Source organism: Macaca fascicularis, chromosome 11, assembly GCF_037993035.2.
Source record: "Macaca fascicularis isolate 582-1 chromosome 11, T2T-MFA8v1.1".
NCBI classification, from domain to species: domain Eukaryota; kingdom Metazoa; phylum Chordata; class Mammalia; order Primates; family Cercopithecidae; genus Macaca; species Macaca fascicularis.
In genome coordinates this window covers 117,125,590-117,140,225 of record NC_088385.1, presented here as the reverse complement: position 1 = coordinate 117,140,225, position 14,636 = coordinate 117,125,590, and the positions used below count along the sequence as shown (strand labels likewise).

Here is a 14,636-nt window from a genome sequence, read left to right as displayed (position 1 = left end):
TGCAGCACTACACTCCAGCCTGGGTGACAGAGCAAGACTCCATTTTGGAAAAAAACAAAAACAAAAACAAACAAACAAAAAACCATATAGTTGAGGAGGGGAGAGAAAACTTCTACGTACTTCAGGTATAGAAACATTTTAAATTTGCATAATAAAATGTTATAAAACAAATGGAGGGAATGTATGCATGGGGTTTTAGAAAGAAACTAGATGACTCCTGAAAAACCTTTTAATGCTAGGAATCTGTGATTCTCTGACTGCGCAGAAGCACTCAGAGACACACAAAGATTTTCATTATAGTAAATATTTCCTCAGCTGGTTCTTGGACCAGTTTAATTTCCTGATCCCAGATCTGTCCCTACTTCCCGCCATGGCAAGGGGAGAGAGGATCATTCTGAGTCACTGAAATGCATCTCTGTCCAGGGTGGGGAAGGGACAGCTGCTTAATTTGCAGCACATGTTGCTGAGAAAAGAGGCAAAGCAGAGTTCCCCTTCCACTGAAAGCTGCACAAGGAGTCTTCCACCAGCAGAATGCAGTGACCTGAGCTGGAATTCTGCCAGGACAGTGGGATTAACTTCCCAAGTGCTGGCCAAAAAGGGCCCCGGGATTTTTATTTTTATTCATTTTCCATTACAACTGCACAGCAACGCAAACAAGCCCCACAACAATGTGAGCCACCAAGAGTCATTTTCCTTTGCTGGGTGCCATGTCAATACCACACATCTTGCTGACCTCATTTTACCGAAGTTTTAAGATGCGGAGCTTGATTACTTACTTCCCTGCTGACGATAATGGGAGAAAGGCATTATGATTGCCCAATTAAAGCTGTATGCTTTAAAGGCAAAATAAAGCAACACATGCACACGGAGTTCACTGTACCCAGGGATAATAATTTAATGGGAAGAAGTGGAAATCCAAGAAAATGTAGGTCTAGCTCCCCGAGTCCCCTAAGATCAGGGGCCCAGAGGCACGGGGATTGGAGGAAATCTGACTACAGGCAATTAAATGTCAATTTAAAAGGGAGTCCAGTGGGGAGGGAAAGGAAAGGGCTTAGTGCACTAGAACCAGGCTCCAGGCTGATGAGACCCCTCAGAGAGGGCTTTGCACATGTTAGACAGGGGATGTGTTTTAACTTGTGATTTCCCCTGTTTTTCCAGTCACATGATTCAATATTATCGCAGTCTTCAAAACATCACCTTTTGGAAAACATGGAGAGACAAATTCAGAGAATTGAAGGCACCAGGTAATACTGTATGCTCTTAGGTAAGCTACTTAATCTGTGTCCCTATTTCCTCAATTATAAAGAGTGGATAATTGAATCTACCTCATGTAGTTTTCGTGTGAGGTACATGAGAGACTGTGCATGTGATGTGCCTCGCACATGCCTGGCAGCACTAGTAGAGAGACATTGCACACGCCTTTATCTTAGGCTGATCTTAAGGCCCAACCCTCCTAAAACATAAACCATTTGGTTTAATCTTGTAACAACAAACATACCCCATCTATGCACCATTTAGAAATAAAACATTATTGGTAGAACTGAAGTTCCTTGTATGTTCCTTAAAACTCATTCGCGACCTTTCTTTCCCAGTGGTAATCTCTATCCTGAACTTGGGGTTTATCATTCTCATGCATATTCTTGTATTTTTACTGTAGATATGTATATCCATAAACAATATAATAGTAATGGGCTAGGCATGGTGACTCACACCTGTAATTCCAGCACTTTGGGAGGCCGAGGTGGGTGGATCACATGTGGTCAGCAGTTCGAGACCAGCCTGGCCAACATGGTGAGACACCATCTCCACCAAAAAAAAAAAAAAAATTATCTGGGTGTGGTGGCGCGTGCATGTAATCTCAGCTACTCGGGAGGCTGAGACAGGAGAATTGCTTGAACCTGGGAGGCAGAGGTTGCAGTGAGCCGAGATGGTGCCACTGCATTCCAGCCTGGGCGACAGAGCAAGAGTCTGTCTCAAAACAAAACAAAACAAAACAAAACAAAAATTGCAAACTGTATTATTTGGTATTTTTCATAGTTTACACAAACCTTACCAATTTTGTACATATTTGGCATCTTGTTTTGTTTAACTCACTACTATGGTTTTTTAAAAAATTTTATTTATTTTATTTATTTTTTGAGACAGAGTCTTGCTCTATCACCCATGAATGATCTCTGCTCACTGCAACCTCTGCCCCTCAGGCTCAAGCAATTGCCTCAGCCTCCCGAGTAGCTGGGATTACAGGCATGTGCCACCATGTCCGGCTAATTTTTGTATTTTTTGTAGAGATGGGGTTTCTTCATGTTGCTCAGGCTGGTCTCGAACTCCTGAGCTCAAGTGATCCACCTGCTTTGACCTCCCAAATTACTGGGATTACAGGCATGAGCCATGGCGCCTGGCCGGCTTTTTTTTTTTTTTTTTTTAGGTTTATTCATATAAAGCTAAAAATACAAGTGTAGATACATGTAACTCTACTGACTTCCGTTTTTTTGCTTTATAGTTACATATATATTTAAAATAAACAAGTAAAAGAACAGAGAAAAAGCTGAAATTCTCATTGTTTCCTTCCCTCTGCAGTCTCTCTTTTAACTAGTTTACAATGTTTCCCAGAGAAAATCAAAGATGAAATTTCACTTTATCTTTCTTCTCCAAAAGACTCAGCTCTGTTTTTCTCCTGTTTCCAAAACGGATAAGGCTTCTTTTATGGCTGTTAAATTTTATGCTATAGGTACCTATCTGCTCTGCACTGTGGAGCATTTATCATTGCGTGATAATCAGGTCCCAGGCCCTCTTTCCTACCGTGAAGGCTGTTTCCGTGTTGAAGACAGTGAAGGCTGGCATTGCCATGGGGTCTGGCACTGTGGGGATACTGGCTGATGACCATTTATCAATTGTCAGTTTTTTTGTTTTGTTTTCAAACAACGTCTTGCTCTGTCGCCCAGTCTGGAGTGCAGTGGCGTGATCATGGCTCACTGCAGCCTCGACCTCCGGGGCTCAAGCAATTGTCTCACCTCAGCCTCCTGAGTAGCTGGGACCACAGGTGCACACCACCATGCCCAGCTAAATTTTTAAAATATTTTGTAGAATGGCGGGGTTGGGGGGAGAGGTGTCTCTCTATGTTGCCCAGGCTGGTCTTGAACTCTTGCACTCAAGTGATCCTCCCACCTTGGCCTCTCAAGGTGCTGGAATTACAGGTGTGAGTCATCATGCCTGGCCTCAACTGTCAGACATTTCTTTTTTTTTTTTTTTTTTTTGACATGGAGTCTCACTGTGTCACCCAGGCTGGAGTGCAGTGGCGTGATCTTGGCTCACTGCAACCTCCACCTCTTGGGTTCAAGCGAGTCTCCTGCCTCAGCCTCCCGAGTAGCTGGGATTACAGGCGTGCAACACCACATCCGGCTAATTTTTGTGTTTTTAGTAGAGACGGGGTTTCATGTTGGCCAGGCTGGTCTTGAACTCCTGACCTCAGGTGATCTGCCCACCTTCGCTTCCCAAAGCACTGGGATTACAGGCATGAGCCACAGCACCCGGCCAATTGTCAGACTTTTGATAGAGCTTTAACATTAAAAGAGAATTGAGTAAAACCTGCAGGTCAGCAGAAATTTTTCACTCAGCCACTCCTCTTCCCGATACCCCATTTGGAGTATTTCCGTTACCTTAAAGAGAGAATGGTGTGAATGTCCAGACATTCATATCACCTTTCCTTTTTTTTTTTTTTTTGAGACGGAGTCTCACTCTGACGACCAGACTGGAGTGCTGTGGTGTGATCTTGGCTCACTGCAACCTCCACCTCCTAGGTTCAAGCAATTCCCCTGCCTCAGCCTCCCAAGTAGCTGGGATTACAGGCACTCGCCTAATTTTTGTAATTTTAGTAGAGACAGGGTTTCACCATGTTGGCTAGGCTGGTCTCGAACTCCTGACCTCAAGTGATTCGCACACCTCGGCCTCCCAAAGTGCTGGGATTACAGGCGTGAGCCACTGCGCCCTGTCAATTGTCAGACTTTTGATAGAGCTTTAATATTAAAAGAGAATTGAGTAAAACCTGCAGGTCAGCAGAAATTTTTCACTCAGTCACCCCCTCCCAGATTCCCCATTTAAAATATTTCCCTTATCTTAAAGATAGAATGGTGTGAATGCCCAGACATCTACACGTCACCTTTCCTTTTGATTTTTGCTCTGAGCTACCTCAATCATTCTAAAACTTTAAGTTTGCTTGGAAATTACTGTATAGGGCTGCTGTTTGCACTATATCATGTATGTTGTATTTTGTTAGCAATTTAAGGTACTTTCAAAGGTTGTTTGACTACAGCTAATTTTCACCTTACTTATATATGATGTAATTCCTTTGGAGTAAGTTTTCAGTAAATGCTAGTTATTAATTTTGTCACTCTTATTGGAGAGCTGAAGTGCATAACTGATTTGCAAAAGTACTGAAGAACAAAATCGGTTTGGGGTATCATAGAAAATGGCCAATATGTGTGAAGATGGTGCTTCGAGATTTCCAGATAATCTGTTCCGGGTGGACCAGGCGGCCTGGTGAGGTTTGGCAGGGGAGCCTGCCAAGCCATGCATGTGGGGTACACCGGCACAACAAACAGGCTTCCATTCCAAGATTCATTGCCAAGCCAGCCTTTGGCACATGTGTAATTCAGTTTACCTCCTGGTCAAAAACATAGCATAAAATTTACTATCTTAACCATGTTTAAAGGTACAGTAGTACAGTAGTGTTAACTATAGAAGCACCTTGCACAACTGATCTCTGGAAGCTTTCCATCTTCCAAAACTGAAACTGTATATCCATTGAACAACTCCCCATTGCCCCCTCCCTCGGGTCCCTGGCAACCACCATACTACTTTGTTTCTAAGAGTCTACTTTACATACCTTACACAAGTGGAATCACTCAGTATCTGTATTTGTCCTTTTGTGATTATCTTATTTCACTTAGCCAAATGTCCTTAAGATTTATCCATGTTTTAGCAGATGACAGGATTTCTTTCTTTAAGGCTGAATAGTAATTTTTTTTTTTTTATTGTGAGACCGAGTCTCACTCTGTCGCCCAAGCTGGTGCGCAGTGGTGCAATTATAGCTCACTGCTGCCTTGACCTCCTGGTCTCAAGCGATCTTCCTATCGAAGCCTCTCAGGTAGCTAGGACTAAAGGCATGCACCATCATGCCCAGCTAATTTTTAAAAATTTTGTGTAGGGGCAGGGTCTCACTATGTTACCCAGGCAGGTCTCGAATTCCTGGGCTCAAGCGATCCTCCTGCCTCAGCTTCCCAAAGTGCTGGGATTACAGATGTGAGCCACCTGTGCCTGGCCATTATTTTTCACTTCCTAAAATTGGGAAGCATTGCTACTTGCTATTTTCGTCCTCTTTCTTCCAAGGAGGCAGATGTAACTGTCAGAAGGAGTCTATCGACCTCATTCTGTCATTCTGTTCTTGAGGCCACTGAAGGGGATAAAACCTGCTCTTAGAGGCCCAAGGGCATGGAATCTAAACCGTTGCTGGAAACTTCTCAGTGCTCCTGCTCCTCAGGGTTACCTGCTCTAAGTGTTTAATATCACTGAACTTTAAAAGGGAAAGACCCCGAGTCACACAGCATTCAATTTCCAAGTCACAAAAGGATGGGTGCTTGCTCAGATCTTCCCTCTATGCCCCATATAAGACCAGAAAGTTTCAGTCTTTTCTCTTTTCTTCTTTTTTGAGACAGGGCCTCGCTCTGTCACTCAGGCTGGAGTGCCGTGGTACGATCTCGCTCATTGCAACCTCCACCTCCCAGGCTCAAGAAATACTCCCACCTCAGCCTCCCAAGTATACAAAAAATATGAGAACATAGCCAGGTGTGGTAGTGGACACCTGTGGTCCCAGCTACTTGGGAGGTTGAGGTGAGAAGATGGCTTGAACCCAGGAGGTCAAGGCTGCAGTGAGCCATGCACTCTACCCTGGGCGACAGAGTGAAACCCTGTTTCAAAAAAAGAAACAAAGAAACATGGTCAGGCTGGAACCTATATCAATTGTATCAATTAACTGACCTATCTTGAATTAGCCTTGGAAAAATGAGGTGTCATCCCTAAAGGGGGTTCATGATGAACCTAATTTCCCTCTTTGGAGCCTAAGGCTCTACCAAAAAGACACCCAGTTGGATAACTTGGGAATAGGGAAAGATAATAGGATCTGACTCCACAGGAACGTAATGAAAATTTATTAGGTCTTTTTTGCCCTTAATTTTCCCCCATTTTGGTCCATCCTGTACACATCCTGCCAACTTAATTTTTTTTGGAGACGGAGTCTCGCTCTGTCTTCCAGGCTGGAGTGCAGTGGCGCGTTCTCGGCTCACTGCAAGCTCCGCCTCCCAGGTTCACACCATTTTCCTGCCTCAGCCTCCTGAGTTGCTGGGACTACAGGCGCCCGCCACCACACCCGGCTAATTTTTTTTTTTGTATTTTAGTAGAGACGGGATTTCACCGTGTTAGCCAGGATGGTCTCGATCTCCTGACCTCGTGATCCACCTGCCTCGGACTCCCAAAGTGCTGGGATTACAGGCGTGAGCCACCGCGCCTGGTCTTAATTTTTTTTTTTTTTTTTTTTTTTTTTTTTTTTTTTTTTGAGACGGAGTCTCGCTCTGTCACCCAGGCTGGAGTGCAGTGGCCGGATCTCAGCTCACTGCAAGCTCCGCCTCCCGGGTTCACGCCATTCTCCTGCCTCAGCCTCCCGAGTAGCTGGGACTACAGGCGCCCGCCACCTCGCCCGGCTAAGTTTTTGTATTTTTAGTAGAGACGGGGTTTCACTGTGTTAGCCAGGATGGTCTCGATCTCCTGACCTCGTGATCCGCCCGTCTCGGCCTCCCAAAGTGCTGGGATTACAGGCTTGAGCCACCGTGCCCGGCCTTTTTTTTTTTTTTTTTTTTTTTGAGAGGGAGTCTGGCTCTGTCGCCCAGGCTGGAGTGCAATGGCGGGCTCTCAGCTCACTGCAAGCTCCGCCTCCCGGGTTTACGCCATTCTCCTGCCTCAGCCTCCCGAGTAGCTGGGACTACAGGCGCCCGCCACCTCGCCCGGCTAGTTTTTTTTTTGTATTTTTTAGTAGAGATGGGGTTTCACCGTGTTAGCCAGGATGGTCTTGATCTCCTGACCTCGTGATCCGCCCGTCTCGGCCTCCCAAAGTGCTGGGATTACAGGCTTGAGCCACCGCGCCCGGCCAATTTTTTAAAATAGCTTTTATTATAGAAATCCTCAAACATAACAAAAGTGGAGAAAATAGTATAATAAACCCTGATTTACTATGATCTGGCATCAGCAGTTATGAGCATTTCTGCAGTCATCCCACGTCATCCCTTATGGCTGTAAGTGGGCTCTCTAAGCTTCAGTTTCCCTGTGCGTCCTTGCCACATGATTTTGGCTGTATCCAAGTGTTATCTTTCTGTTATTTACATAGGAGTTTTCTTTCCATTAGTACCTATTTTAAATTTAACTAAATATATATAAATATATACATACATATACACACAGCTATATTTTATATATATATATATATATTTTTTTTTTGAGACTGAATCTTGCTGTGTTGCTCAGGCTGGAGTGCAGTGGTGCAATCTCGGCTCACTGTAGCCTCTACCTCCCAGGCTCAAGCAATCCTCCCACCTTAGCCTCCCCAGTAGCTGGGACTACAGACGTGCACCACCACACCTGGCTAATTTTTGCTAATTTTTCGTAGGGACAGGGTCTTGCCAAGTTGTTCAGGCTGGTCTTGAACTCCCGGCCTCAAGTGATCCTCCTGCCTTGGCCTCCCAAAGTGCTGGGATTACAGGCATGAGCCACCTTGCCCTGACCTAAGTAAGTATATTTTATTTATTTATATATATTTTTTGAAACAGAGTCTGGCTCTGTCCCCAGCCTGGAATGCAATGGCATGATCTTGGCTCACTGCAAACTCCATCTCCTAGGTTCAAGCAATTCTCCTGCCTCAGCCTTCTGAGTAGCTGGGATTACAGGTGAGCACCACCACGCCTGTCTAATTTTTGTATTTTTGTAGAGATGGGGTTTCGGTATGTTGACCAGGCCGGTCTTGAATTCATGACCTCAGGTGATCCACCAGGCTCGGACTCCCAAAGTAATGGGACTATAGGCGTGAGCCACCATGCCTGGCCATAAAAAAAAATATATATATATATATATTTTTTTTTTTTTTTTTTTTTTGAGACGGAGTCTCGCTCTGTCACCCAGGCTGGAGTGCAGTGGCCGGATCTCAGCTCACTGCAGGCTCCGCCTCCCGGGTTCCCGCCATTCTCCTGCCTCAGCCTCCCAAGTAGCTGGGACTACAGGCGCCGCCACCACGCCCGGCTAGTTTTTTGTATTTTTTAGTAGAGACGGGGTTTCATCGTGTTAGCCAGGATGGTCTCAATTTCCTGACCTCGTGATCCACTCGTCTCGGCCTCCCAAAGTGCTGGGATTACAGGCTTGAGCCACCGCGCCTGGCCTCCATAAATATATTTTAAAAGGAAATATTTAATTATGAAAAAAAGAAAACCAAGATTACTTGCCATATGTAGAAAATAATTGTGAAAGTAAATAAATAAATACATAAATACAATGAAAATGTTCTTATTAATAAATACTGTCGCCTGTAATCCCAGCACTTTGGGAGGCTGAGGCGGGCGGATCATGAGGTCAGGAGATCGAGACCATCCTGGCTAACACAGTGAAACCCGGTCTCTACTAAAAAATACAATAAAAATTAGCTGGGTGTGGTGGCGGACGTCTGTAGTCCCAGCTACTCGGGAGGCTGAGGCAGGAGAATGGAGTGAATCTGGGAGGAAGAGCTTGCAGTGAGCCGAGATCACGCCACTGCACTTCAGCCTGGGTGACAGAGTGAGACTCTGTCTCAAACAAATAATAATAATAATAATAATAATAATAATAAATAAAATAAATACTGTCCAACACTGGTGACTACCAGATTCCGCTCATTTTGCTAAAAAAGGGAGGTTATCAACAAGTTTAGAGATGTTAAAACAATCAAGCCAGCACCAAACTGGGACATTCTCTCAGTTAATCAGAAGGGCTGAGAGAGGGCAGGAGTTAGCTTTTCCTTTCTCAACTCAGTGTTATCTTAACACCAAGCTCCTGTATCTCCAACAGTCACCCAGTGTGCCATCTTCTCACAGACCTCTAGAAGCAGGATTTCATGTTTTGGAAAACACTGTTGATCCCATTCTCTCTTTCCTCTGTCCTTTCTGATTGGTACTTGTGATGGTCAGTTTTTTGTCAACTTGGCTAGGCTATAGTCTCCGGTTATTCAATCAAATGCTACTTTAGTTGTTGCTGTGTAGGTATTTTGTAGATGTGATTAATGTTCATAATCAGTTGATGTTAGGCTGAGCACAGTGGCTCACACCTGTAATCCCAGCACTTTGGGAGGCCGAGGCAGGAAGATCACTTGAGCCCAGGAGTTGGAGATCAACCTGAGCAACATGGTGAAACCCCATTTCTACAAAAAATACAAGAATTAGCCAGGTGTGGTGGTGTGCACCTGTAATCCAGCTACTCAGGAGGCTGAGGTGGAAGGATCATTTGAGGCCAGGAGATTGAGGTTGCAGTGAGACATGATTGTGCCACTGCACTCCAGCCTAGGTGACAGGGCAAGACTTTGTCTAAAAAAATAATAATGAAAAGTTGACTTCAAGTTAATGATTTGAGATGTCCTGGGTGGGCCTGATCCAATTAGTTGAATGACTTTAAGAACAAGGCGGAGGCTTCCCCAAAGAAGAAATCCCCAAAGAAGAAATGGCAGCTTCAGGTCCTGGCTGAGTTTTCAGTCTGCCCTTCCTAACGGCCCGCTTCAAGAATTGAGAATTTTCCTAGCCAGCCCCTACAATCACGAATAAGCCAATTCTTTGCAGTAAATCTCTTGCCACATAGCTCCATCTCCTACTGGTTCTGTTTCTCTGGTGAAGCCCTGCTTGGTGCATACCCTATACATGTGTTCCATAGCAGCTAGAACGATCTGGCTATTCCCAAATGTGCCAGCTGCCTTCTCACCTCTGTGGTGTTGCCTGCTTCTCACCCCCTTGAGGGAATGTCTGTTTCTGCAAGGCCACCGTTCATGTCTTACATCTTGCCTTCAAGGCCCACCTCGAGTAGCTGTCTCTGTGAAGCCTTCCTGGGGTCTCGGGTCTGTTGTAGCCCTGCCGCTGAATTGAACAGCACCGTGGGTGCTCACTCACGTGGGCCTGCAGGCCACCTTTATCTCGTTCTGACCCTAAAAGGGCTTCTACATCTGTTTCTCTAACCCTAGCTGCTTCTCTACCCGGCAAATGTCCTTGGATGCTTGTTTATTTTTGGTTTTTGTTTTTTTTTTTTTTGAGATGGAATTTCACTCATGTTGCCCAGGCTGCAGTGCAGTCACGTGATCTCGGCTCAGTGCAACCTCCTCCTCCCAGGTTCAAGTGATTCTCCTGCCTCAGCCTCCTGAGTAGCTAGGATTACAGGCATGTGCCACCACGCCCATCTAATTTTTGTATTTTTAGTAGAGACAGGGTTTCACCAAGTTGATCAGGTTGGTCTGGAACTCCTGACCTGGTGATCCACCCACCTTGGCCTCCCAAAGTGCTGGGATTACAGGCGTGAGTCACCATGCCCAGCTGATGCTTGTCTTTGAGGCCACTGAAGCTCTGTCAGCAAAAGTGGAGGGCCACCTTTAGCTTCCTGCCACACCTCATCATTCCCGTTCCTTCAAATGGTCAACCTTTTCATGGAGTGGAACACCCACCCTGCCCCACCCCATCTTGGGCTGAGACACCCCACAAGAACAGAAGGGGGCCTTCTGAAAGGGGACTCAGTAGAGGACAGTTGAAAACACGATCCTGCTGTAAGACACTCAGGAGTCCAAGGGCTGAGGAAATGTTCTCCTGTCCATTCCTGAGGCCGGCTTCCACCTTCTCCATTTTCCCAACCTGCAGGGATTTGAAGTGCCCTCCGCTTCCACTCAGGGAGGATCTGATAGAACTGAATGTCCAGGCCGGGCACGGTGGCTCACGCCTGTAATCCCAGCACTTTAGAAGGCTGAAGTTGGTGGATCACCTGGGGCCAGGAGTTCAAGACCCGCTTCGCAAACAATGCGAAACCCTGTGTCTACTAAAAATACAAAAATTAGACAGGTGTGGTGCATGCCTGTAATCCCAGCTACTTGGGAGGCTGAGGCATGAGAATAGCTTGAACCCACGAGATGGAGGCTGCAGTGAGCTGAGATCACACCACTGTACTCCATCCTGGGCAACAGAACTGAATGTCCAGTATATGGGCCAAAGATCCAAGAGAAAGAAAGATCTTAAGTGGAGGAAGCAGGGAAATGGGAGTGAGTTTGGCCTGGGAGAGAGTCCCTAGAAGGGAGAGTACCAAGTTCTTCAGTGACAGGGAGAGGTGCAAGCTGATGGGAAGCCTGGGAAGGATGCATTCAGTGTTCCTGGAGCAGCTGGCAGGACGGGGTAACTGCAGTGCAGTGGGGCAGGAGCCCCACCCCAAAGGAGTAGGCACCGTCCATCCGGATGGCAGCTGGGGCCAGCAGTGAGGGTGCAGTGACTAACCAGCCAGCACCTGCTTCTCCTCAGCTCGAGGGCTACACCTTCTGCCCTCCCGATGCTCCAGGCACACGAAGGTGATTGTGTAACCTCCTGGAGATGAAAGTGCATTCCTCGCTGGCTCCAAGGACCCCAGGGCTCCTCAGTCAGGGGAGCCCAGTCAGAAGCTCAGCAGGGAAGTCCATGCTGCCTCCGCCACAGGCCTCATGGGGAAGCGAGTTTCTTCTTCTGGCCCCCGTCCCACTCTCACTTCCCCTGAGAAAAAAGGAATGTAAGTGTCCTGAGAAGAGAAAGCAGAGGGCATGGGCCGGCTGGCTTGGCTTGGTACTTCCTGAATAAAACTGTACTATCTCCAGGACAGCCTGACAGTGCACATTTGAGCTTCCGTTTAAGGAAAATCTCAATCTCTGACCTCTCCTCTGAGGTAGGGCAATTCTGCAAGAGCCACACAGTGTGGTTGCGGGTGAGAGGGAGGAGGGAGGTGCCACAGGGACACAGTCCTCATTAAGACTAAGGTTCTGTGGGAAATGCTGAATCTGAAAACATTCTTCCCCTCCATGATGCACCCCTAAAGTAGCCTCATCCAGACTGAAACTTAGGACTGGGTGTGGCGACTCATCCCTGTAATCCCAGCACTTTGGGAGGCCGAGGTGGGCGGACCACCTGAGGTCAGGAGTTCAAGACCAGCCCAGCCAATGTGGCAAAACACCATCTCTACTAAAAATACAAAAATTGGCCGGGCGCGGTGGCTCAAGCCTGTAGTCCCAGCACTTTGGGAGGCCGAGGCGGGCGGATCGCGAGGTCAGGAGATCGAGACCATCCTGGGTAACACAGTGAAACCCCGTCTCTACTAGAAGTACAAAAACTTAGCCGGGCGAGGTGGCGGGCGCCTGTGGTCCCAGCTACTCGGGAGGCTGAGGCAGGAGAATGGTGTGAACCCGGGAGGCGGAGCTTGCAGTGAGCTGAGATCCGGCCACTGCACTCCAGCCTGGGTGACAGAGCGAGACTCTGTCTCAAAAAAAAAAAAATACAAAAATTAGCTGGGTGTGGTGGCGTATCCCTGTAATCCCAGCTACTTAGGAGGCTGAGGCAGGAGAATTGCTTGAACCTGGAAGGTGGAGGCTGCAGTGAGCCAAGATTATGCCACTGCATTCCAACTTGGGTGACAGAGCAAGACTCCATCTCAAAAGAAAATAAAAACAGAGAAACTAAAAATCAACACACGCACACACACACACACATACACACACACACAAGTGCTAACAGGAATGATGACATTGCTCTCTGTGATAATTACTCATGGATCTACAACTGCCTAATACATGCATGAAATAAAAATTCAACCCCGGCCGGGCGCGGTGGCTCAAGCCTGTAATCCCAGCACTTTGGGAGGCCGAGACGGGTGGATCACGAGGTCAGGAGATCGAGACCATCCTGGCTAACACGGTGAAACCCTGTCTCTACTAAAAAAAAAAAATACAAAAAGCTAGCCGGGCGAGGTGGCGGGCGCCTGTAGTCCCAGCTACTTCGGAGGCTGAGGCAGGAGAATGGCATAAACCCGGGAGGCGGAGCTTGCAGTGAGCTGAGATCCGGCCACTGCACTCCAGCCCGGGCGACAGAGCGAGACTCCATCTCCAAAAAAAAAAAAAAAAAAAAAAAAAAAAAAAAAAATTCAACCCCACTAGTAATCAAAAAAATGTAAATCAACTCAAAGAGATAGGATTCCCACCTATCAAATGGAATTTTTTTTTTTCTGAAGTGATTTTACCTTTATTTCCTTCACTTTAAGCCAATCATGAAATTTCACAGTGATTTCTGGGGTGGGGGCAGAAGGAAGGCGGTGTTAAGAATCATCGGGGCTATGGCCCAGTCAACCCACGGAGGTGCAGGCAGGGTGGGCCCTCACTGGGGCAGCTGGAGGAGCACGGGCTGCCCCACCTGCAGGTAGGTGATGTTCCGAGAACGTGAGAGCTGGTATGCAATGTCCTCCGCGGCTTCCAGCTTGCGCAGCTCGATCAGGCCATCCCCTGCGGTAGCCAGTGAGTTGGCAATCAGCTCAGCTGCCTTGGAGTCGCCCTCAGCAGGGATGATGGCTGCCTTTTTCTGCTGCTCAGCCTTTTCTACCACAAATCTGGCCCTCTCTGCTTCCTGCTGAGCCACCTGTTTGGCTTCACCGCTTCTGTGAACTCCTTCCCGAAGGTCAGATGTGTCAAGGACATGTCATCCAGGATGAGCCCAAAGGTGGCTGCTCACTCTGTAAGATCGTCGCTCACCTGCCTGGAGACCAGCTCTCTCTGGGTGATGAGTTCTCCAGCATCAAAGCGAGCCACCACTGACTTGAAGATCTCGGTCGTGATGGACGGCAGCACACGCTCATCATAGTCCTCTCCGATGCTGGTGAAGATGCGAGGAAGCTGGCTAGTGACTGGCGGGAAGAGGATGCGCAGTGTGAAGTTGACATTCTGTAAATCTTTGCTACCAGTGATGACTGGCACATGACGTGGTCGAGAACGGCGGTCAAAGATAATTGGTTTCTGTATCCATGGGATGAGAAAGTGAGTCCCTTTCCCTACCACAATGTCCTGTACTCCATGGAACCGGTCCAAGATGACAGCTCTGTGCCAAGCATCCACATTATATGAGGCAGAGTTCACCACGCCTCCTGTAACAGCTAAGGCCAGACCAAACTTGCCAATGGACTCAAACACTTTGGCAGCCATGTTTTCTTCTGCTGGACCCTCTCACTCCTGCTTCCACTCTGACGACCACATGACTTCCCCAACCACGCATACTATGCATGCGCTCCTCTCGGAATTGTTTTTAAACAGGGCCTTCTCTTCCACGTGCTGGTGGGATTGTGTGCTGGCTTTCTGGAAAGTCACTTGATAACCCGTAATGATACTTTAAAAAGAATGACTCAGTAATTTCACTTATAGGAATGATTCTAATGAAATGACAAGCCGGGCGCAGTGGTTCATGCCTGTAATCCCAGCACCTTGGGAGGCTGAGGCGGGCAGATCACCCGAGGTCAGGAGTTCGAGACCAGCCTGACCAACATGGAGA

At 47.2% G+C, this 14,636-nt stretch overlaps 1 pseudogene; it reads right to left on the bottom strand.

The window, feature by feature from the left end:
* Positions 1-13,315: 13,315 nt before the first annotated feature.
* LOC135966332 (prohibitin 1 pseudogene) lies at positions 13,316-14,333 on the bottom strand (annotated as a pseudogene).
* Positions 14,334-14,636: the final 303 nt, after the last annotated feature.